The sequence below is a fragment of the Apium graveolens genome, chromosome 9 (assembly GCF_009905375.1).
Source record: "Apium graveolens cultivar Ventura chromosome 9, ASM990537v1, whole genome shotgun sequence".
Taxonomy (NCBI): Eukaryota; Viridiplantae; Streptophyta; class Magnoliopsida; order Apiales; family Apiaceae; genus Apium; species Apium graveolens.
The window spans coordinates 217088696-217113256 of NC_133655.1; the positions used below are offsets into that span (position 1 = coordinate 217088696).

The 24561-nt window shown below is 31.9% G+C and overlaps 1 long non-coding RNA gene across 1 annotated transcript; it reads left to right on the plus strand.

Annotated features, from left to right (window-relative positions):
• Nucleotides 1-17169: 17169 nt before the first annotated feature.
• Nucleotides 17170-23909, plus strand: LOC141682997 (uncharacterized). Its single transcript, XR_012560040.1, has 3 exons — nt 17170-17580; nt 17906-18576; nt 19787-23909. It is a non-coding gene; the product is annotated as an uncharacterized LOC141682997 (long non-coding RNA).
• The last annotated feature ends 652 nt before the right edge of the window (nt 23910-24561 follow it).

Here is a 24561-nt window from a genome sequence, read left to right on the forward strand (position 1 = left end):
CTTGGACACGCGTCCAGATTATGAATACTCTCATATAAACACATTTTAAACATATAGTAAATATCCGAAAAATATGTTGGTCCTTACAGGCTCACATACCAATCTATCGCACACTAACTAATGGCAAAACACATTTTTAAATAATATTAAACACATAATAATTCATTTAACACGTAACAAAATAACGGTAATATATTATTTTTAATATTTTTAAACCCCACCCGATGCCCGGGTGAACACATAGGTAAAATATTAAATAATATTCCTGACACAAATAAAATATTGAAGTGAGTAAAATGTCCACTCGATCCCCAAGACTGGAAAATACACTCAGTTCTACCGATATTGATAAAACGATCGGCTTTCAAATAAAATTTTGAAATAGTAAAAGTATTTAAATACTTTCACAATACTGACAAATATTGATACCATCTATCAATTAGCACATTAATCCAATTAAAGAAGCAAACCCAAAAAGCAGGAATAAAATCTCCACCATTTTATTCCTTCTAAATCATAAAAGCACATATATATTCAAATAATAATTATAATAATTCTAAAAATACGGGATATTACACTCTCAAATCGTCTCATTGTATTTTCTTAATTTTTAGAATAATAAATATAAAATCCTATAATTAAATTGTATTCTTCTAAATATATAATCACTGTTCGTAATTTCTTCTAAAATTTCTATAACATCTATATGAAGGAAAAAACAATGGTATTTTTGTGGCGCCTCTTCGAACAATTAATTTTGTTTTCCAAATTTCTCAATTTTTTGAATTAAAAATTAATCAAATTAACAATTAGCTTTTATTTTTCTAAACTTTCTCTTCAAGTAAAAGTTACACTTTTCTAATTTTGTCAATTTTTTGAGTCAATAAATTTCAAAAACTACAATTACATTATATTCTCATAAATATATTTTCATCGTTCGTAATATTCTTCTAAAATTTCTACAACGTCTATATAAAGGAGAAGACCGGGGCGTTTATGTGGCATCTCTTAGATCACCTCGTTCAATTTTTTGAATTTTCTCAATTTTTTGAATTAAATTTAATAAAAGTTACCACTAACCTATATTATTCTAAACATTATATTCAAGTCAAAAAAAAACTTTAGAAGATTTACTAATAAAGGCAAAGTAAAAAGTTTATTTTAATATTTTTTAAAACTTTCTCTCCAAGTCAAAAAAGAATTAATCTTATTAATATAAGCTACAATTACCTTATATTATTCTAAAATTTGTTTTAAGTCAAAAAAAACTTCAGGGAAAGTAAAAAGTCTATTTTACTATTTGTCTAAACTTTCTCTGCAAGTCAAAAAAGAATTAATTTTGCACAACAAGTCACGGGAAAATAAAAAATTCTTTTTAATACTTTTCTAAACTTTCTTTTCAAGTCAAAAAAAATATTTCAAAAGACTTACCAATAGAGGGAAAGTAAAAATTTTATTTTAATATTTTTCTAAACTTTCTCTTCAAGTCAAAAATGAATTAATCTTGCACAATAAGTCAAAAACAATTGCAAAGTCATGTTTATGAATCAATATATCGAAATACATAAAAATAAAGGGTTTATAATAGGAAAATAATTTATACATATGGAGAGCAACTACAACAATGGTGAACAGTCTTCTTCCATCTCTTCGTATATATTTGTATGCATATGTGTTTGCCTAAGTTTTGTTTCTGAATTAATCTATTAATTTTATGATTATTTGGATTGTATGGTGTGATTGAAGTTGTGAATTTACTAACGTTTGTATTTTATGATTTGTGTTTCGACTTGCAAATCTAGGGGGTCTGGTCTTGGAAATTTATAGTGAGGTACTTCGATTTTCTAATTTAATATTATTGTTCTATTTTTAGATTTGTTCTAATACTTATTGCTTAATGTGATCATGAACAAATAGGTAATACGCAATTCAATCAGATTAATGCATGTCAGGAGTAGGACGCCAAAACCCGAGTTATATAACGTTGTTGCGAATCATGGTTTACTAAATTCTGGGTTAGAATCAAGAGTCCCAATGATAAAAAAAATTCGTATAAGATCGGCTTCTTGCGAGTAAATATGTGTAATTAGATGGCGTTTCATTAGAATTTTATATTTATTCAGAATTTTAGAATGATCAAAACGAAACCAGAAATTCAATAAAATAATAATGTAATTTTAATTTATTACATATATTTAATTTAAAAGCACGTTTATAAAGCCGATGTGAATCACGGTTTAGTAAACTAATTTAGCCCGCAAGGGTTGGCTGAGTTGGTTAAAAAGAGGATAACTATCCTCTTGATCACAGGTTCGAATCCCACGGGAGGAGAATTTATGATTATGCCTCCTGAGCCAGAGCCTGTCGCTTAAATGCGGTTTACCTTGGTTCATGTGATTTGCAGGCTATTACGTGAGCCCATAGGGTTCACGCAATGCGCACCCGAAGGGAAGCGGCTGCGGATTACCTACGATAAAAAAACTAATTTATAAAAAATATGATATATTTTTAAACTTTATATTGGAAAAATCGGATTTTTATTTGAAAATTCCTAGTTTTTTATCTGGGCCGGATTAGACTTTTTTAATCATGGCTTTTATCCAGACTTATTGAAATACAGGATTTTATCTGTATTTTTCATCTTTCGGTCAAGAAATAAAGGTTCTTTTAAGGCGAATCGTGTTGGGGGATTTTTTTCCGGACCGGATCGGGTTTTTCAAAATTGTATTGGGCGTAATTTTTGAACAAATTTACTATTTACTATGAATTTTCAAACTTAGAGTTTTAGTTTTAAGAACACTATTGAGGTTACAAAAATAGCATAAAGCACACACCTACGAGCAAAATTTCTGAAAACTCAAATAGATAAAATGAGGATAATTAAATTATCTTTCTAACAAAACCAAAATCAAAGTATAATGATAAATGACGAATCAGATAAAAAATCATTTACCACTAACTGTTGGGTTTAAACTCAATAGGTTGTTTGACTTGGTGACACATAACATAATTATATGGAGTAATAATTGTATAGGAAAATAATTATTATTTAATTGGATTGGATGATAATTGTATGTAGACAATTATTATATATGGTATATCTTGGTCACAAAATTGGTTGATTGCACATCGTGAAAGGAAGGCTTGTATAACAAGTATGTTATGTCTTGGAGGCTAAGTTTTATGATGTATATATATAAATAGTCATATTAAGTTTGATAGGTATGTTTAAGTGATGTAGTCTTCTTAGGTATCATTTGGGAGATGTTTGAGCATTGGTTGGATCAAGTATCGGTTGAGTCATCGTTCAAGGGTTATTTTTTGATTGTATGCTTAAGTATTGTTTGGTTTAAGTATAGGCTTGGGACACCATCAAGGTGTTATGTATTGAATGTATTGTTGGTAATTGTTTGGATTATTAATACAAGTTGGAATGTGGTTTTTCAGCGTCATATAGTTTGTATATGCCCTCCACATTAGTATAATTGAATCTCGTATATGTGTGTGTTCTTCCTAACACATGGCATCAGAGTTATGGTTATAAACAGTCTATAACAATCTCAGATGAGCTCGCAGAATGGACCTAGAAAGCGGTAGATAGGCTACCCTATGATGGGTTTAAGGGCGAGGTAGACGGGCCTTCCAGTTTGGGCCCAAGGGTAGGCAGAAACCCAGATGGACTTCCAGTATGGGTAATAGGGACCTAATTTCAAATCAAGAGGAAGATCTGATATGTGTCGAGCCTGATATGTGAAGGGGGAGATTATTGGAAGTTGTCCTACATCATTTCTGGGAGGGGTAGATTGTTGGTTGATAAACATCCAGTTAACTACATACATTAGTATGAGGTATTTTGGGAGTGATTCAAAACCAAATCCGTGCGGGTTCGGCATATAGACATACATCTCAAGTACACACTAATTATCACTCCTAACTCTCATCTTAATATCGATACCTTCATCTTAAACATCCGAGAACAGACTCCCAACTCTCATATTGATCATGTCTGAGGGTGGTCCAAGCTTGTTGATGCCCTCGTATGGGTCTTTCACCAAGTATTGGCCTCTAAACTTTCATATTTTGTATAAAACATCCAAAATCATTCATTCTTTAAACTCCACCTTAAGAAATCAATTTTCTTAGATAAACTCAAAAGTGGGTTTTATAAGACTTAGTTAAATCCTTAAATTTACTTAAGAAGATGGAAGAGCTTTAAGAGAATATAACTTTGATGTAAAAATCTTTAAAATCTGGATGTTTTAAGTGCTTCAGCACGAAGGAAAGGTAGATCCGAGAGAGAGTGATGAAGAGCAGGGTGGAGAATGCTGGAATGAAGAAGAAGGGGATTGTGTGTTATAATCTTAGGGGAAAAAGTGTAATTTATAAATTATAGGACATTTCCCTTTTTGATTTCCTTCTATGTAAAATCCTTAAAAAAATTCTTTTGTAAAATATAAAACTATTTAGTTAAGGTTCTAGAGAAATAAGTATTTATTTTTAAAATATAGAGAATGAAATTACCTCTCTTTATATATATATATTTTTTCAACTAGTTTTTGAATGTATAAATTATTTTGTAAGGATTTTACAAGATAAACGGCCAGTAAATGCAAAAATGATTATAAAATTATTTTAAAATAACAAATCTTAAAATAAATCTAAAGAATATTTTTTAAAAGTCCTTAGGCGTACTTTTTAGATAATAAAATAAATCTCATAATTTTATCACACACCTATGATTTTATAAAAATGTTTAAAGACATTAAAAATTCTATTTTTCACATAATGATGTATTTAAAGTCATTTTAAATCATACTGATCTTACGATCAGTTACGTGTAAGTCACGTAAACACACAATCATCAAATATATCTTATTTCACGTCCAAGAATCATTTACCACACATTTTTAAATTAGTTTCATACTTTATTAATTTTTCCACTAATACAACTTTCATAACTTATCAACTTATAGTACACGTCAGCAAGTACCAATCTCACTTTCACTTAGTTTATAAACCAACTAAATACATCATTATGATATAAATATATTTATATATCTATTCTCTACCGTCATATTATTCTTTTTTAAATAATATTTCTATAAAAATATCTAACTCATGCAAGCAAATACATATGAGCATTTAGGCACGTAATCATCTCATATATTTCACTTTCAAATCAAGAGTCATCAAATACTCATTCCCTCTTTTAATTTCATATTTACTCACTTTTCCAATTATAAGATAACACATTTCACGCATGTTTACATTTCGTTTAACAATCAACATCAATACATATACCCTTTAGAGCCACATTAAACTGGAACAAGGTATATCCATATAATCATTTCTAATTGAACATAAATTAACATATATCCATAAAATACGCATAATATAGTACGGTTTTACAATCTTCTTTTTCCTTTCTCGTGATCTATGATTGGAGTAGCCCTATGCACATAAGTATACCTTCTTTATTTTTTTTAGTGCACTAGGCACATTGACCCTTGGCGAGCGGGATTGTTTTTGTTTATCTGATACTCTAGGCACATTGACCATTTGCGGAATTATTTTAATCTATCTGATACTCAAAGCACATTGGCCCTTCACATGATTGTTTAAATTTATCTAGTGTAATGGTCACATTGGACATTGGCAAGATTGTTTTCTCGTTAGATTTGGAATTTAAATTTGGACAGTTTTTTATGTAGTTGAGTATTAAATACAGTTTGTTGACTTGGATTCAGTTATAATTTAGATCAGATTTGGAGTTAGTTCAGATTGGTAATTGAGTCTGATTTTAAATTTAGATTTAGTTTTGATTGTTGCAGATTTGTTGGATTTATTTGGATACTCTTGTTTTTTTTGTTTTTTTTTGCTAAATAGATACCCTTCTTTTATCTGTTGCATCTTTATATCGTTTAGTTATGTGGCTCCGTTTCTTATTTGACAAACTCTTAATTCACCATCGTGAGTTTAAAGAGGAATGTTAACATATAAAATATTATTATTATTAGATAACTTCATTATTATAATAGTTTCATTGTTAGGATATTTTCCTTTATTATTATTTGTTGGCTATATAAGCATCTATATTGTATTTGAGAACAAGTCATATTCTAATAAAATCTTAATATTCTCTCTCAATTCTATATTTTATCGGTAACAACATAAACTATAAGCAAATTTTATTCTAGTACAATCAACATGATCATATAATAAAGTCCGGGTACCTACTCTAGTACGAAAAAAATTCAAAATCATGCATGTCCACCAAGCCTTTTAGGCGTTCTTTTACAAGAAAGGCTGTCATGTTCATTGTCGTGCCGTTTACATGATTGTTCACGGGAAGAGAATGTACACTTCGATAGTAACAGGGAAAAAAACTTAAAACATGATCGAACATTATAAAGAGTAGGAACATAGGGCTTCTCGCACGGAATCATAATTTTGAATTATAACCCGAACGAAATAAAATCTTCAAATTCAGAAACTTGGTTATAAGTTTTTCCCTATATTTAACTACCATTATGGCTATTGGGGGATAATTACGTCCTAGTGGTAGATGTTTACAAGCGTAAACTAAATATTTATTATGATCTCCCCAAGTCTCAATTATGACTATTTGGGGATAATCACGTCCTAGTTCCTAAAAAAACCATGATTTTATAGTAAATATTAGGAATGATATGTTAGAATTAAAAAGTAAGAGTATGAGACTAGAATGATGCAGATGTATTTAATAAAAAGAGTCAAGAATTGAGCAAAGAACAAGATAGGTTATGGTGGTAAGAAAATTGACATAAGAATGTAATATATAAGAGTGTAATATAAAATCAAGAATTGAGTATCTGAAAAAGTTGGAGGAAAAACTATAAATATTATGCATATATATATATATGAGAATTTGAGATACAATAAAAATTATGAAAGAACACTATCAAATTATATATGTATAAGGTCAAGGTCTACGATGGAGTAAAATGATGGAGCTGAATTAGAGCGTGATATAGAGCATATGTGGAGGTGTTTGCCATTATAATTCCCCTAATTACAAATTTGAAATTTGCGAATGAGCAGGAAAATTGAGTTCAGAGTGGTGGTAAGATGATGAAAATCTATCATTATGGTTTATTTTTGATATTCCATGGTTAGTAATTTTTATTTAAGCACACAAGTCCATCTATCGGACTCCATAAAATTATTAAATTAAATATTGAATCTTGTAGTTCAAATATCATTTAAAATTTAAGTAACTGCATAATTCATTTTCAATATAATTTAGTAAAGAATGACAATAATTTTGAGTAAAAAAGAATGACAATAAGCCAAAGAAAAATGCTAGTTATCCAAAAAATTTCCCAAAAAATTTCCAAAATATTGATTTTGCAGTGTATAGTTGGTAAGTTTTATGATAATAATATGATACCCCGCGTAGATACATGTGAGTCCGCAAATTAGAATCTGCCACTTGTAATGTTACGTCATTTTTGAAAAGATTTGGGAAAATCTATGGGGTACGTCGCAACATAAAATGTACTCCTCACTTATAATTTTTTTTTATAAATTACGTAGAAGTTCATCTAATGTTTTGCAATTATTCAAATTTTGATGTACTAAATTAAAATAGTAGATAAATAAATTTTTTGTAATTATATTCCGAGCAATACATAAAGTTTCAGTAGCTATAACCTTTTTTTATTATAACATATTAACAGAATTTGATTATATTTTAGTTTTTTTGTACGGAATTACTAAGGTATATATACATCCTAGTAGTTGGCATACAATTTTTTTTTTGACCAAAATGCAGAAGTTTTATTTCTCAACTGAATCAAGCACAATACAATCTTTAACTATGACCGGAATAGAGCTTCCGTCAAATATACGATCAGGATACATATGTGACAATCGAGTAAGCTCGTGTGCCGACCTATTCGCAGACCGTTTAATGAAATACAACTCCATGTTGTTTAACCCTTTGATTATCCTCCTGCAATCCTCAATAGTGCGTCCAAACCTTGAGCGCATGTGGACTGAACTTCGAATGCTCTGGATCGCCACTAGGCAGTCAGATTCCACTACAGTCTTGTCCCATTTCATTTCTTTTATCCAGCTCAAAGCTTCTTTGATTGCTACAGCTTCTGCCATACTGGGTTGCAAAAGCTCCTGCAGAAGTTTTGTTTTCGCGCTCACAAGACCACCTGTATAGTCTCTGGCCACCATTCCCATCCCTGTGGCATGTCTGTCATTGAATGTGGCTGCATCTACTGAAATCTTCACTGTGTACTGTTGAGGTTTTACCCAAATTTCTGCCCCATCCCCAGGCATCGACGGTTGGAGAGGGACCTTATAGAATCTATTTTGGGCTATCTTCCATTGTGAGAGATATTCTAAAGTAGCTGCAACTACACACTCTGGCCTCGAAAATTTTTTGTTCCACACCACATCATTTCTATACCGCCATAAAGACCAGCAGAGCATAATCATCTTGACTTTGTTTTCCTTTGATTCATGTAGTAAACACTGCTCAAACCAATTCGCAAATTCCCAAGTCGAGTCCCACACTGGTGAAACCTGCAAAACCTCCCAGCAACTAGCTGCAAAAGGGCAGTGGAGAAAAATATGAGCTGTATTTTCAACACCAGACTTACAAATTTCACACAAAGAGTCAACTTGAACTCTTTTTTGGATAAGCTGCATTTTAGTAGGTAAATAATGAGTCAAGGCTCGCCATAGCACACTTAGAGCCTTCTTGGGAGCTTTAATTTTCCAGAGAGCTTTCCAAGAGCTATCATCGTCATGAACTATCCATGCTCCTTTTTGAACCTGCAATAAGTTATATGCACTTTTCACCGTGTACTGACCAGTGATATCCCAATCCCATTGTAGCATATCAGAATCCAACTTTTCTTCAATGATAGTTGCTTGTATACTTTCCTGATCCCTATTATTGAAGATATCTGCAATCACTTCCCAATCCCAATTCCTTGTTCTTGTGCACATTAAGGAGCTGACTTTTTGATTGACAATTGATGGAGATACTGTCGTGACAAATGCATTCTCCTTGTTTCCCAACCATGGCTGGCCAATAATATTAATATCATTTCCTGTACCAACTCTCCAGCTTGAACCAGTTAAGATGACATTCTTTGCTTCTAACAGACTTCTCCAAATGAAGCTCGGACTAGAACCCAAGCTGGCTTCCAAGAACGACGTGTCCTTAAAATATCTGGCTTTGTAAATTTGAGCTGTAAGACTATTTGGGTTCGTGATCAGCCTCCAACATTGTTTTCCCAACATTGCCAGATTAAAGTCACGAAAACTTCTAAATCCCAAGCCTCCAGAATGTTTGTGTTTAGTCATACCACATGTACAAATATTGTTCATTAACTAAAAACCAAGATTTGTTTTATTAATTTGTGTTTCTGCATGAAAAAAAATCAAGAAATTTAGATGGACTCTACAAGATGATGACTCGTGGTTAACTTTTTCGGAATGAGAATTACATGGAAACCTCTCTTACGTACCCTTATAGTTTCTAAGTTCTCATGTGTCCTCTTCTTTTACGGCTAATTTGAAGCCTTTATAATTATTTTACTTGTGCTAAATTTTTCATATTGAATTACATCGATAAAATTATCTATTTATAATATCACTGAGAACCTTTGACCAACAATGGATCATTAACTTCTCCAACAAAGATGAACATTATGACGTGAAATTACTATACATTGACATTTATTCAGTGAAACTTTAACAAAGTTTAATTATAGTTTGATCAAAACACACCTAATTATCTAAAGATATCCAAAATATTATAAGTCGGGAAGACAATCCAAAACTACAAGAAAAACGAAGGTAACCAAACACATTATGGGTTGGATACAAACTACATCCAACAAACTGATTAGTCTCCCCATTCTCTTGCTGTCAGATATCCTTTTAATCACTAGCAGATGTTGTCTTATATTAGTAATTAAACATGACTTCTAATTAAGCATAAATATTAGAAACAATGGAGAATCTAGGTCAAAAATCAATCATAATTTCTAATTTTAGGTAGATAAATCACGAAATCTCTTAAACTGATTCCATTAACTATAAAGCTATATATTATTTATTCGAATAATCCTATACATATGACCATTAACTCTAAAGCTAGATATTTAATTATTCAATTACTCCTATACATATGATAGCCTAACTGAACACCTTAAAATGTTGGGAATTTTTTTAATATACCCCAAATTAATGGGTCACTCATATATAACTTATATAAATATCCTATAATTGGTGTATAAACTAGCAATTGAACCCCTAAGGATCTAATCTTCTACTCATAAATTATATGTCACCACCATTTATCTACATAACTTTTTGAGTTCAATTTAAAATTCTTATAAGATAAGCTACTCTTTTTTTTTATCAAATTCTTTTATTATTATTTAACTTTTGATAAATAAAATATTGATTTATATTATTTATATGACTATTTTTTTAGTTTTTGTAGATTTACTATGTAATTTCAAAAATGCCACCACTTTTTGTTTATGCAAAAAATAAATCAAAATTGTGTTGGTATCAAGAATCGAACCCGTGACATCTTCTTTAAGAAGTATATCTTAGAACCGTCATGCTATAATGAATTATGACTTTATTTTAAAAAATTTATAAATCACATTTTTCATATATTTTTAATTTTAACTCTTGAGTAAATTTTATTTTTTGTGATTATAAACACACAAACACACACACATATATATATATATATCAATTTAATTTTTTTGATATATATTATTTATAATATTAAATATTTTTTTATACTTTATTTGGATTTGTATCCTAAAAATCATAATTCAACTAAATTCAGTTTGACTTAGTTAGCTTACCAAGTCAAGATTATTCGGTTTAATCCAGAAGTACTAGGATCATAAATCATATATATTAAATAGTTAACTTAAAAAATAATTTATTAGTATAGATACATACATTTTACTTCAAAGATGAAACCAATCAAAATAATATATGTTACTCTTATTCTTATCATTATTGTATACACGGGGCGTCTTTAGGGGAAGTTAGCCTAGCCATTTGCCTAGGGCCTCCAAATTAGACCTGTCAATTCGTTTGTGTTGTATATTTTTGTGTCTTGTACTTTTTCGTGTCGTATATTCAAATGTCTAACACAAAACCGACCCATTTAGGGTAAGTGTACTTTCGTGTTCGTGTACTTTCTTTTTCGTGTACTTCGTGTCGTGTTTACAAAAGGTAAACACAAAATCGACACTAGTCTCGTTGTGTACTCAAAAGGCAAACACAAACACTAAACTTTCGTGTCGTTCTTGTAATATCCGGGACATAGCGTGTAATTATTTTTATTAATAAATGAATATTATGTGATTATTATGTGAATTTTGGTGAATTATCTGAAGGTTGATAATCATGTTTGGATGTGTATGTATGATAAGATATGGGTATGTTAATTTATTTATGTCCAGAATAAAATATAGATAATTGTGATATTTTTCTGGTAATTTTTGGAGTGTTATATGATTTTATATTAATTTATGAATTTATTAATTATTTTCTGAATAATTACAAAATTATTTTATAAAGCTGGGAATCGTCCAACTTCAACCGTTTTTTACGTTTTTACAACCCGAAACTCTTCCGAAAACTCCTTCCTAACCTAATATGGTAACTCCAGACATTTTCCGTGTTTTGACTTTTTCAATCCGGATTACAGTTTGACTCGTGCGCGGCCCGACGCAAGATTTTCGATACGATAATCATTTCGGTGAATTAACAAAACCCGTATTCTCGAAAGACAGGATATTATTACATTATTTTTGTATAAAGTGTTTTATAAAAAGCCCGGTTTGAATAATTATCCAATACAAGTACCAAATCGGATCGTTTTTGCAGTTACTTAGCGGCTAAACAACTAATTTATCGATCCAAAATGATCCAACACGAACTAATATTTCATAAATATATATAGCCCTTTCATTATTTCATTTTATTCGTATAATCATAATTGATCAGTAGAAATATAGAATTTACAGATAAAAACCCTAAAAACGTTGCGTTCTTCATAATCAAACCCATGAACGAAGGCATTATCGAACACCGATTCGGGCGTGCCATATATCAAATCGAAACTCTCGAAAATACCTTTCTGAATCAACCATCCATTTTTTGTGCAGGAATCAAGGTATTTTTCTTATTTAATTATTTTATTTCGAATTAATTAAAGATTAAATTACGAAATTTTGTTCTTGATGTTGTTGATATGATTTGATGGCATAATCATGTAGATAATTTTCTCCTGATTAATTTGGTATATTATATGTCAAAAATCGAGTTCAATAACATATAGAAAAGGGTGCTTGATTCTCAGAAATGAAATTAGGGTTCTTGGTATGAATGTTCTTAATTTAAAATAAGGTGTTTCTTTACTAAGGGTTATTACATGAAATTGATTGCACAGAATTGTAGATCGTCCAAAGACGATTCTATTGATGTATGGGTAGTGAAAATACGATAGCCGGAAGGGCTTCGTCGGAAAATCGTTCAAGGCGGCGGCGTTTTTCTTCAAAACGAAGTTGGGGCCATTTGGCCGTGAATTTGTCCGGAATGATCGTGTAATTGAGTTTCTGCAAGCTAGAAGAACATAACCCCGTGATTTTGGCAAGTTCTGGACTATTTTCCGGCCGCCGGAAAAGCTCCATGGCGGCGGCCATGGAGTCCGGCCGGCCAAACTCGCGAAGACGACAGGGGTGGCAAAATGCTATTTGGCCCCTGAAGTTTCCCCTAGCTTGCAAAACTGGTATTACAATTTTAAAAATTTACAAATTTTGGATTTCTGTTTATAAAATTTATAAAAACTCTATTTCTGTTTATATTTTATTTTCAGATTTTTTTTAATTATTTATCTATTAAAAAATAAATCTGATTTATTTTATTAATTAATTTTAATTAGTTTTTAATTATTTTAATTATTCGATTAATTTAATATTAATTGATTAATAAATTTAATTAATTATTAATTACTTTTAATTGATTTAATGATTAGATTTAATTATTTATTTCCAATTTCAAAATTTTAAAAAACAGTTTCGAGTTTTAAAACATTATTTAAAATTATTTTCAAGACTCGATAATTATTATAAAATTATTTTAAAGTCAGATTCGGGTGTTCGAACCCTATTATTTAATTATAAAATGATTATGAGGGCCATTTTAATTCCGAAAAATGTTCAAAAATTCGTATTAAATACCTGGAAAATCATTTTATCCCCGAATCTTCTTTGAAAATTATTTTGATCGAATATCTTACGTGCTATGTGCTACGTGCTATCTGATTGATATGGTATATGCCTATGTGGTTATTGTTTGACGGTTTTTGTTGTAACTTTCAATCCGTAAATCGGATTTGGGTAAAATAAAGGGGACGATTAGAATAATATGAGATTGAATATTGAAAGATACTTGTGATGCTTAGTAGAGTCAGCGAGGTATAGAAAAGGAAACCAGTGATCCATAAATAGAATCGAAGTGTAGAAAGAGAAGGCAAGTGATGGATGAATAAAAGCAAGACATAGAAAAAGAAGGAATGTGATTGAAAAGTAAAAATGTTAGATGAGTACAAGTAAAGTTGGAAATCATCTGTGTTAAGGCAAGTACTTCTGAACCTTCTTCAAGATATATTACAAATATTTTCGAACTCTCTCATAACATGTTGCTAGTATTCAAAATAAATCCGATTTTGTATTGCAAGTGCTTCAAATTATTCAATCTTGAACCCTGATTCTTATTGATCTTGAGTCATAAGCCTTATTCTTCATAACCCATTGATTGTTGAATTCTCAGATACGAGCCAGACATATACGATACCACTCCACAAATATATATTTACTACATACTGATTTCTGATATTGAATTGCTTGACCTACCAACCCTTATACCTTGTTTAACAGAAGACCAATCCTTGTAACTCTGATCCCTTGGTCTTCTACCTTCTGATTCTTTCCTTGATTGAAAGCCAATCTTTTTGAATTCCTTGTTATACCTTCATGGTAATGTGAATCACCCTATACTTCAAGATAAATGTTGTTTATGATTCAGCTTATTGAATTACATTATTTATCATGTTGTTATTCTGGAATTGGATTGTTTTTAAATATGGACTAGATTCGTGGTCGGACTAGATTCGTGGTCGGACCAGATTCGTGGTCATAATAGGCCAATGTGTGCCTTGGATCCAGTATATAGAGCAAAGCTGAGAGTCTTGCTCGTGGTTAGTGCGTGACTGATCAGCAGCCTAACCTTGGTTTTTAAAATGAAAAGTGAATATCCAATTCTAATCATTGCTTATTCAGAAACTTGATTCTTCTGAATCATTTCAATTGGTCATAGTTTAACCTTAATTGTTGCTATTATGACTTGCTGAGCTAGTTAGCTCACTATTGCAAACCTTTTTATATTTTCAACAGTTGAAAAGGAAATTTGTTGGTAACGAGGATTCCCAGTCCAGTGTGCGAGCTAAGCTTCTAGGTTAAGTTGGATCGAGCTAGCAGGAGCTTTATATTGTAGACGAGTTATGCAAGATTGTAAGAATGATATCATTATCAATTGTAAGTTGAACTAGTTGGGATTTGGTACGATATAATTAAATTTAAGGTTGTGGCTTGTTTTCATACTTTAACCTGTTGCGATCCGTGATTGTGTAAAGAAGGGTCAATGTATATAATATTTTATATACAGGTTTATATATTGTGTGTGTGTGTTGTGAACCCCAAAATTCTGACCAGGGTTAGGAGGGCGTTACAATTCTCGTGTCATGTGAAAAATTACCTGGTCTACTCCAAATACAAACATACATGTAGTACTAGTATTTGTATTTATTATTTATTGGAATTATTCAAGCAAATAATTAAAAACTTATCAATTCTTTTCCTCCAGGTGCACGATACTATAATTATAAGACCATTTTAACAATTATAATATTTCACTACAAGATACTATAGAGTAATTTGGAAAATAGGATTACTGAGGTGAAACTAAAATAGGAATTATAGTTATAATACGCTTTCAATAATTCAGTTATTTTATTAAAAATAAAATAATATAGAGTTGTATCAGAAATATAATTATTGGGGTAAAATCAAAATAAAGGTACATTATTTGTGTTAGATTTATAATATAAATTATAATAGGATTTCAATAATTTTATTATTTTAATAAAATATGTTATAGAGTTATATGAGAAGTGAGATTACAAAGGTGAAATCAAAATATGAATTTTAATTATAATATGATTTCAATAATTTTTATTATTCATTAAAAATAAAATAATATAGAGTTGTATATTATTGGGTTGAACCAAAATGGGGTGAAATCAAAATAAGGTGAAATCAAATTTGGTATCATGGGTTTCGCTTATTGATAAATGTTACTCCCTCCGTTTCAAAATAACTGTCCACTTTTGAAGAAAATATCTGTTTCAAAATAGTTGTCCACTTACTTACACTTTCAATGTCACTTTTTAAATTATAAAATTTAATTTATATTTTCAAGATGAATTCTACACCACACACAATTATTATATCACTAGTTTCTATTTCCGAGACTAACTCTCTACCATAAACTACCATAAACAATGGTGTAGTTAATGTAGTCAATGCAATAAATATGATAACTATTATAACTTTTTTAATTATGTTAGAATTTCTTATTATGCGTAATTTTTTTAAAAGTGGACATTTATATTGAAACGGAGGGAGTATGTTATAGATGTTTTAGATAGTTTTGCATGATGGATTGGCTTAGCTATGTTATCTTTATCTATTGAGAATTAAATGTTGGCTAAATTGAATTATCGTAATTTAATGAGTGGTTTTGCACATCCAATAAAAATAATAACTTTTTAGCTTTAACTTGAATTATTTTGTATTTTGTTAACTAGTTCAGAATTATTTTTACTATTGCAGATATTTTGTGTTTAGTAGATTTATGATTGAAAAGGATTAGGGCCTCTGAAATCGTGGAGACAGTACATCATTAAGGAGGTGAAAATCGCCAATTTTATACAAAATTGGGTGAATATATAAATTTTGCAAGACTTTTAACTAATTTCATGGACTGACTAGCCGATCTATTCAACGTGAAACAAGGCGGAGAACTTAATAATACCTCTGGAGGCATAGGACTGACCTGGTGTGGAAACCAAAAGGGCTAAGGGCTACGAAAGTTGCAGATACTGCAAAATTAATACTTTACCAATGGCACAGGATAAAACTTTAGACAATTTTATTGGTTCCATGACACAAGAAGACGGAGCTGAACACTGGAAACTACCACTGGAAGGAACAGTTAAAGTACACACAGATGCTGCAATTTTTAGTAAGTCCAATTGCTATAGTTTCTCTATGATTGCTCGATCTCACAGAGGAGAGTTGTTGGAGGCCAAATCTACCTGCCGACGGGGAAGTATAAACCCAGAGCTAGCAGAGGCAATATGGGTACATGAAGCTCTTAGCTGGGAGAAAACAAAAAGGTGGCCATTGGTTGAGGTCGAGACAGATTGCCTGCCCATCATTCAAGCAATCAGAAGTGAAGCTATCAAACTTTCATATATACCTTGGCAGAATAGTCGATGAATGCAAGCAGCTGTTGTCTGAGTTTAAGGATTAAAAAGTAGTGTTAAAGTTTAAGGATTAAAAGAGTTAACAGAATTTATTTTGTGGCAAAAAATGAAATAGTAGAGTAAAAAAATATTCATTTTCCCATTAACTAAAATATTACAAGAATACCTATCAATAAATTGGCATAAAAATTAATTTTAAGGGATCATGTAGAATCAACCGCCAACTAGTAAGATTAAAATTAGTTCTCCATTACATGTGTCATGTGGTAAGATAGATGAATCAGATGGTTCTTGTAGAACAAAGAAGCAGGAAGTGAGGAATTACAATGTAAGTGGTGGACAATTTATTTTTGTTACACAATATACAAGTCAACATGTATAAGTCAAGTCAACATATATGTGGTCTTGATCAAGTCATTAAATATGAGTTTTCATGAGCTGGCACAAGTTAGTTACAAAATAGATGGAGCTTAAAATATAAGTAGAACATTATGCTTATTTGTGATGTAACAGAAATATAGATTGAACCCTATACTTTATATACTTGATATACTATCTCCTTCTACAAGATACAAATTTACACTTGTGTACATATTTCTTCATATTTTGTCATGGTATCAAAGAAATTGTTTGATGATTTATAGCTACGATCTCTAATTCATGAATGACCCGTACTCGATTGTATTCCGCTGCACTCAATTTAAGTCCAAAACCTAGTTATTCACCTCAAGCTCCACCAATATCGTCTCCAATGGCGACTTCATCTTCTATAATTGTTATCAATATGAATCATCCTTTGTATATACATAATTATGATCATCCAGGTATGGAGTTAGTTACACAATTACTTACGGAGCAAAATTATCATCAATGGAGTAGGTCAATCAAATTAGCTTTGTCAGCAAAGATGAAATTATGCTTGATTGATGGTACACTACCTAAACCTCCAGTAACATCTAATTTGTATGTTGTTTATTATTGATACAATGATATGGTGTTGTCTTGGTTACTGAACTCAATCACTCCTGAAATTCGTAGTAGCGTTGTCTATTTTGCTATGGCTAAAACAATTTTGGAGGATCTTTCTATTCATTTCTCTCATTGTAATGTTCTACGAGTATTTCAATTGAAAAAATAATTAATCTCAGTTACTTTAGGAACTATGTCAATTACTGCGTACTTCACTAAGTTTAGGACACCAATAAATGAAATTGATAATTTAGAACTGTAACTGAAATGTACCTATGTTAACAGTAATTGCAGCTGTGCAAATGTTGCCAAACTAGATGCGTATGAACAGGTTAACAAACTCAGTTAGTTTTTAAAAGGGTACTAAGTGATCAATTCACTGCAATTCGTGGCCAATTACTGATGATGAAACCGTTACCAAGCTTAAGTCAGGAATATTCATTGTGCTTCAGGAAGAGGTGCAACGTGATTGTCATAATTCTGTACTTGTTATTGAGAATGCTGCTATGAGTGTCAAATTTGCTAGAAACCATCAAAAGGCCTTTGGTCAAGGAGTTCGGAATCAAAATTATCAAGGAGTGGTAGGAAATGAACACCTGGTGCTGATGGTACTGTTCTCTATGATTACTGTCACTTGAGTGCCCATACCAGAGACAAATGCTTTTGTCTTCATGGTTATCCTGTATGGCATAGGCTCTATGGACAACCTAAGCCTAAACCAAGATCAACTACCGGTTCTCAGTTCAATGCTACATAGATTGCTACTGTCACTGCTTCTACTGACTGTGCCGCTACTACTAGCAATAAGGTTGCTTCACCATTTACAGATGCCCAATATCAGCAGCTGACTCAAATGATTCAAAACTGTATTAAGTCATTGGCTCCATGGAATACCTCTAGTGCGGATGTTGCTACCGTTGGCTCTAATTTACCAGGTGCTAATGCTTTTGCTCAAGGTAATTTTTCTTGTACAGTTTCTTCAACACATACTATGCAGACTGCATCTCACCGTAATTGTATTACTTGGCTATTAAACTCAGGAGCTGCAGATCATGTGGTTTGTCATTTTTATCTGTTATAAAATCCTATTATTATGCAGTCTTATCTCTATTTACCTATTGGTAATATGGCCGCCATTACCCATTCTAGCACCATTACAATTCATCGTATGTTGTAATTCAGTGATTCTGGACTTTCCGGAAAGGTCTTTTCGTTCTTTACAACTTTCGTGCTATTTTTTAAGAAAACATCTTTTAGAAGGTCAAAAATGGAAAATAAGGATCTGATCAGAATTGGAATCTTGGAGAAAATTGAGATTTTAGATGTGTCGTGTTTGATGGGTTTCTAATGATTAATCATGTATTCTGGTGTGAATTATCTATTTGCGTGATTGAGATAAACAACTTTTCGTTACTCTGTATTATTTGTTTGCATACGTGTTATGTAAGTGACTATTCTTGCTTCGTATATATTATTGTCTTACATGTTAGTATTTATTTCATAGGTAACTTTTTGTTTCTATGTATTGTTGTGTAACGTATTTTATATTGTTTGGTTCATGTGCTCCAATATTTGTTTTAAATCGTAAGTGTGATATTGATATGTGATTGATAAGAAACGAATTCAGAGGAAATCCCCAGCCTTAGTCACGTATAAGAATTAGAATCTGATCACTGGATAGTGTGAAACATAGAACTTAGAACTAGTTTGCGCATGTTCTGGAACACATCGATACCTTTTTAGGCTTCGGTTTCACTTGATGAGGGACGTAAACTAGCCCCCCTTTGAATAAGAATTGGAAACCGGTCACTTGGAAAGTGTGGCATAAAGTATAAGATGCCGGTCACCGGCAAAGTGTGGCATAAGGTTTGATTTAGGACCGTGGGACTAAATATAAGAACTTGTTATTAAGATTTATTGATTGATTAAGAATTTTGTTATGTAAATTATAGAAGATGTTGTGTGCTTTACTTTTATTATGGTTATTGATTATATCGTGTGCATCTTTGTTCACCTTGTTATTGAATATATGCGTGATTTTGTGTGATCTGTGTTATGTGTCAAACATGTTTAAATTATGTTTTCAAAAAATTTAAAAATATTATTTTGAGACGTTGGACGGTAATTGCTTGCTGGATTTCGTAGCTTATCCTTTTAATATTTCAGGTTTCGGTTAAGATTCGAGTTAGATAGCATTGGAGTTCGAGGACTTAGATTCGGAGTATATTGACTTTTGGATTTCCGTTTGTTGCGCGTTTGTAATGTTCACCCTTGTAATAGACTTTTGGATTAATAAAGTGTATTTTCTATTAGTTTTGATTTAGATTTAACAGGCTGGAAGTGCGGGCTATTACAGTTGGTATCAAGAGTAGGTTGTCCTTCGGAGTATATTAGGTATGCGACTAGTACATTCTCTAGGATGCATTCTTGACACCATAGTTTGACCTTTGGTAGATCAGGGGGTAGATGTGTCACGAACTTTAGGATTGTTGTGAATTTGGGGACTAAATTCTTTTTAAGGAGGGTAGTATGTAATATCCCGTAATTTTTAAAATTAGATTGATAATAGAATAATAGAATAAAAGATTAAAATTTGATAAGGATTACGATTTAAAATTTGAATTAGACTAATGGGCCTAAACTTTGGATTAGATTATAATATGGATAACTTGTAGGTTAAGAAATAGGGTTCTATATCGTTAAAAATACACCATATTCGTTTTTCTCGAATTTATTGTCAAAATTCGTAGATCTTTTTCAACAAATATCAGCAGTTTTGTAAAATTCGTAGAAAATTCATCGTAAGTCGGAATATAGTGATTCTAGACTTTTCGGAAAGGAATTTTTGTTCTCTACAACTTTCGTGCTTCATATTTTTTAAAAAAATATCGTTTAGAGGGTCAACAGTGGCAAATAAGGATCTGATCAGAATTGAAATCTTGGAGAAAATCGAGATTTTAGATGTGCCGTGTTTGATGGGTTGCTAATGATTGATCATGTTTTCTGGTGTGTATTATCTGTTTGCGTGATTGAGGTAATCAATTTTCCATTTCTCTGTATTATTTGTTTGCATACTTATTATGTAAGTGACTATTCTTGCTTCGTATATATTATTGGCTTACATGTTGGTATTTGTTTCGTAAGTAACTTGTTGTTGCTATTTATTGTTGTGTAACGTATCTTATATTGTTTGGTTCATGTGCTCGAATATTTGTTTTAAATCGTAAGTGTGATATTGATATGTGATTGATAAGAAACGAATTAAAAGGAAATCCCCAGTCTTAGTCACGTATAAGAATTAGATTCCGATCACTGGATAGTGTGATACATAGAACTTAGAACTAGTTTGCGCACGTTACGAAACACATCAATACCTTGTCAGGCTTCGGTTTCACTTGACGAGAGACTAAATATAAGAATTTGTTATTAAGATTTATTGATTGATTAAGAATTTTAATTATGTGAATTATAGAATGTGTTGTATGCTTCGCTTTGATTATGGTTATTGATTATATCTTCTGCATCTTTGTTCACCTTGATATCGAATATACGTGTGATTTTGTGTGATATGTGTTATGTGTCAAGCATGTTAAAATTGTGTTTTCAAAAAACTTAAAAATGTTATCTTGATTTGTTGGACGGTAGTTGCTTGCTAGGCTTCGCAGCTCATCCTTTTAATATTTCAGGTTTCGTTTAAGATTCGAGTTGGATAGTATTAGAGTTCGATATTTCAGGTTTCGTATAAGATTCGAGTTGGATAGTATTGGAGTTCGATGACTTAGAATTGGAGTAGATTGACTTTTGGATTTTCGTTTGTTGCGCGTTTGTAATGGTCGACTTTTGAATTAATAAAGTGGATGTTCTATTAGTTTTGATTTAGATTTAATAGTCCGAAAGTGCGGATTATTACAATGACTAAGGTTGTTGTACCTAAAGATAAATTAGCTCCTTAAATGTTAGCTTGTGTCTTTCGAGGTTATCCATATGGTAGGGAGAAATATTGGGTAATAGATATTCATACTAGGAAATGTTATACTTCCAGAATTGTTTATTTTATTGAGAAATAAAATAATGGTCTTCCTAATGTGTGCCCAAACGCACACAATAAGCACTAAATTTTACCAAATTCATAGGAGTTATTGCTTATTGTGGGCACACATTAGAAAACCCGATAAAATAAACACACCTCTCACATGGCTTCTTATGAGTTTTTGTTTCCAATACATACATCAGTCACTGATGCTGACACACCTCTCTCAATTGTTCTTCCCTCTTCTGATACACATGATCAACCTGAATCTCTCACCTCTAATACAGAGTTGTCCGTTTCAGCTAGACCTTAGAGAGCAAAGGCCGTTCCCAAGAAGTTTAGTGAGTTTACAGGACTTCCCTCTCATCTTACTAACTCTGTTGATATCATTGCTCCTCGTACAGGTAATCTTTGTACTCCTTACACAAGTACATATCTTTTCATCTCTTTAAACCTTCATAATCTTCATTAATGGCTACAACAGACAAGGTGCTTACTCCTTATACATATTCCCAAGCTGTTAAAATTTCTGAATGGGTTGACGCCATGAAATTAGAAATTGCTGCCTTAGAATCTAATCACACATGGGATTTAGTGCCAACCCCTCCTAATCAACATATTGTTGATTGCAAATGATTATATAAAATCAAGTAGAAAGCTAATGGTATGGTTGAACGGTGTAAAGCTCACCTCGTCGCCAAGGACTTCACTCAAACGTATGGGTTAGATTACTTCGAAACGTTTGCTCCAGTGGCAAAGATGGCCATTGTGAGACTTTTGTTGGCTATAGCAGCTAGTAAACACTGGTCTATTCATCAATGGAGGTTACGAATGCGTTCTTGCACGGTGACTTACATGAGACGGTTTATATGACTCTTTCTCCGGGTGTCCTTTTCCTTCTTCATTCACTTCCTTAGTGTGCAAACTTCGGAAATCTATTTACGGTCTTTGACAGACTCCTCGTTGTTGGTACTCTGAACTTACCAAGGCCCTGTTAGTGTTCGGCTTTACTCAATGCCCTTGTGATCACAGTCTATACACTTTATCACGCGATAAAAAATTTGTGGTTGTTCTCATCTATGTTGATGATTTTTTGGTCAATGATTCTTCTATGGATTTAATTTATCAAGTTAAGCAATTTCTTCACACTCAGTTTAAGATCAAGGATTTGGGGTTTATGAAATATTTTCTGGGGATAGAGATGGCTCGTTCTGACTCTGATATTTACATACATCAAAGGAAGTATTGTTTGGATATTTTGAGGGACACTGGGTTGCAAGATGCCAAACCATTTCCTGTTCCTATTGAGCAAAACCACCCTTTGCATAAATCAGGTTCTCCTTCTTTGTGAAAACTTATAGGTGACTGGTGGGTAGGTTGATATATTCAACCATTACCAGACCACCTTAGCTATGCTGTACACATTTTAGCCCAGTTTATCTCTTGCCCTCTTGAGGATCATTTACAGGCTGGGTTTAGGGTGGTCAGATATCTCAAGGACACCCCAGGTTAAGGTCTTTTCGTTCCATCCAACAACAAACTGCAGTTGCAAGCGTTCTGACTCCTATTGAGGTGGTTGTCCTTTGACCAGGTCCTCTCTTAATGGTTATTGTGTTATTTTTGGTTCTTGTCTGATCTCTTGGAAATATAAAAAACAGGTCACAGTTTCTCATTCATCCAGTGAAGTTGAATATCGTGCTTTAGATGACACTTGCTGTGATCTTGTTTGGCTATTGTCTCTACTGAAATTTATTGGCATTGAAGTGTCTACCCCAGTTTAATTGCATTGTGATAATAAATCTGCCCTGCATCTAGCGTTTAATCCAGTTTTCCATGAGCGTACCAATCATATTGAAATTGACAGTCACCTTGTTCGAGAGAAAGTTCAACAGCAAGTGATCCGGGCTTAACATATTACTTCAAAGGAGCAACCTCCCAATTTGCTCACCAAGGCCCTGTCTTCTCATTACATGCAGTATCTTCTGTCCAAGTTTGGCATCGTCAGTTATTTGGCACCTCCCAACTTGAGGGGATGTTACACAATATACAAGTCAGCCTTGTACCTACAAGTAAGTCAACATACATATAATGTTGATCAAGTCAATAAGTATGAGCTGTTACAAAATAGATGGAGTTTAGAATATAAGCAGAACATTATGCTCATTTGTGATGTAACAGAAATATAGATTGAACATTTTACTTTACATACTTGATTTACTATCTTCTTCTACAAGATAGAGATCTGCAATTGTGTATGTATTTCTTCACGTTTTTTCACTTTGGCATACTACCTGGTTTGACATTTAATTTACTTCATTTATAAAACTTGGTTGGTTTTGCTTGAAGACATAAATACACACCTAAACTTTGCTAAGTCATTCTTAAGAGTATAAATCAAATTATCCAAAATTCAGAGTAATACTTATCACACCAGATTAGGTTCTTATGTTGGGCTTGGCTTTTGTGCTAATTACATTAATAATTTCCGGCCTGGCATTATGAATGAAAACTACATAAGCTCTCCAAAATTAGAAGCAAAAAGAGCGGGTTTCAGAATCCTCTTATATTCTCCTCATCTACTTGCGAAATCAAATAAAATTTAAGACGCCTCCTTGCTGGAGCATTTCAGAATCAATATGTACAAAGATATACATGCAAGTGCAAGGGCCATGTTAAAAATGCTTGTACATTTCTTCAAAGAAATAGTTGTTAGGTTCAAGATGTTTATATATTAGCATGCCACACAAACAAGAGTAGATTTATGTCATTACTAAATTATAAAAGACTGGGAGAAGAAAGTCTATTAAATTATGTTGTGAGCCGGTTAACTATGGTCAAATTCATATTAGAAAAGAAACTTTGGTTTAGAATATATTTTTAATTAAAATTAAAAGTAGGACATATTTATCGT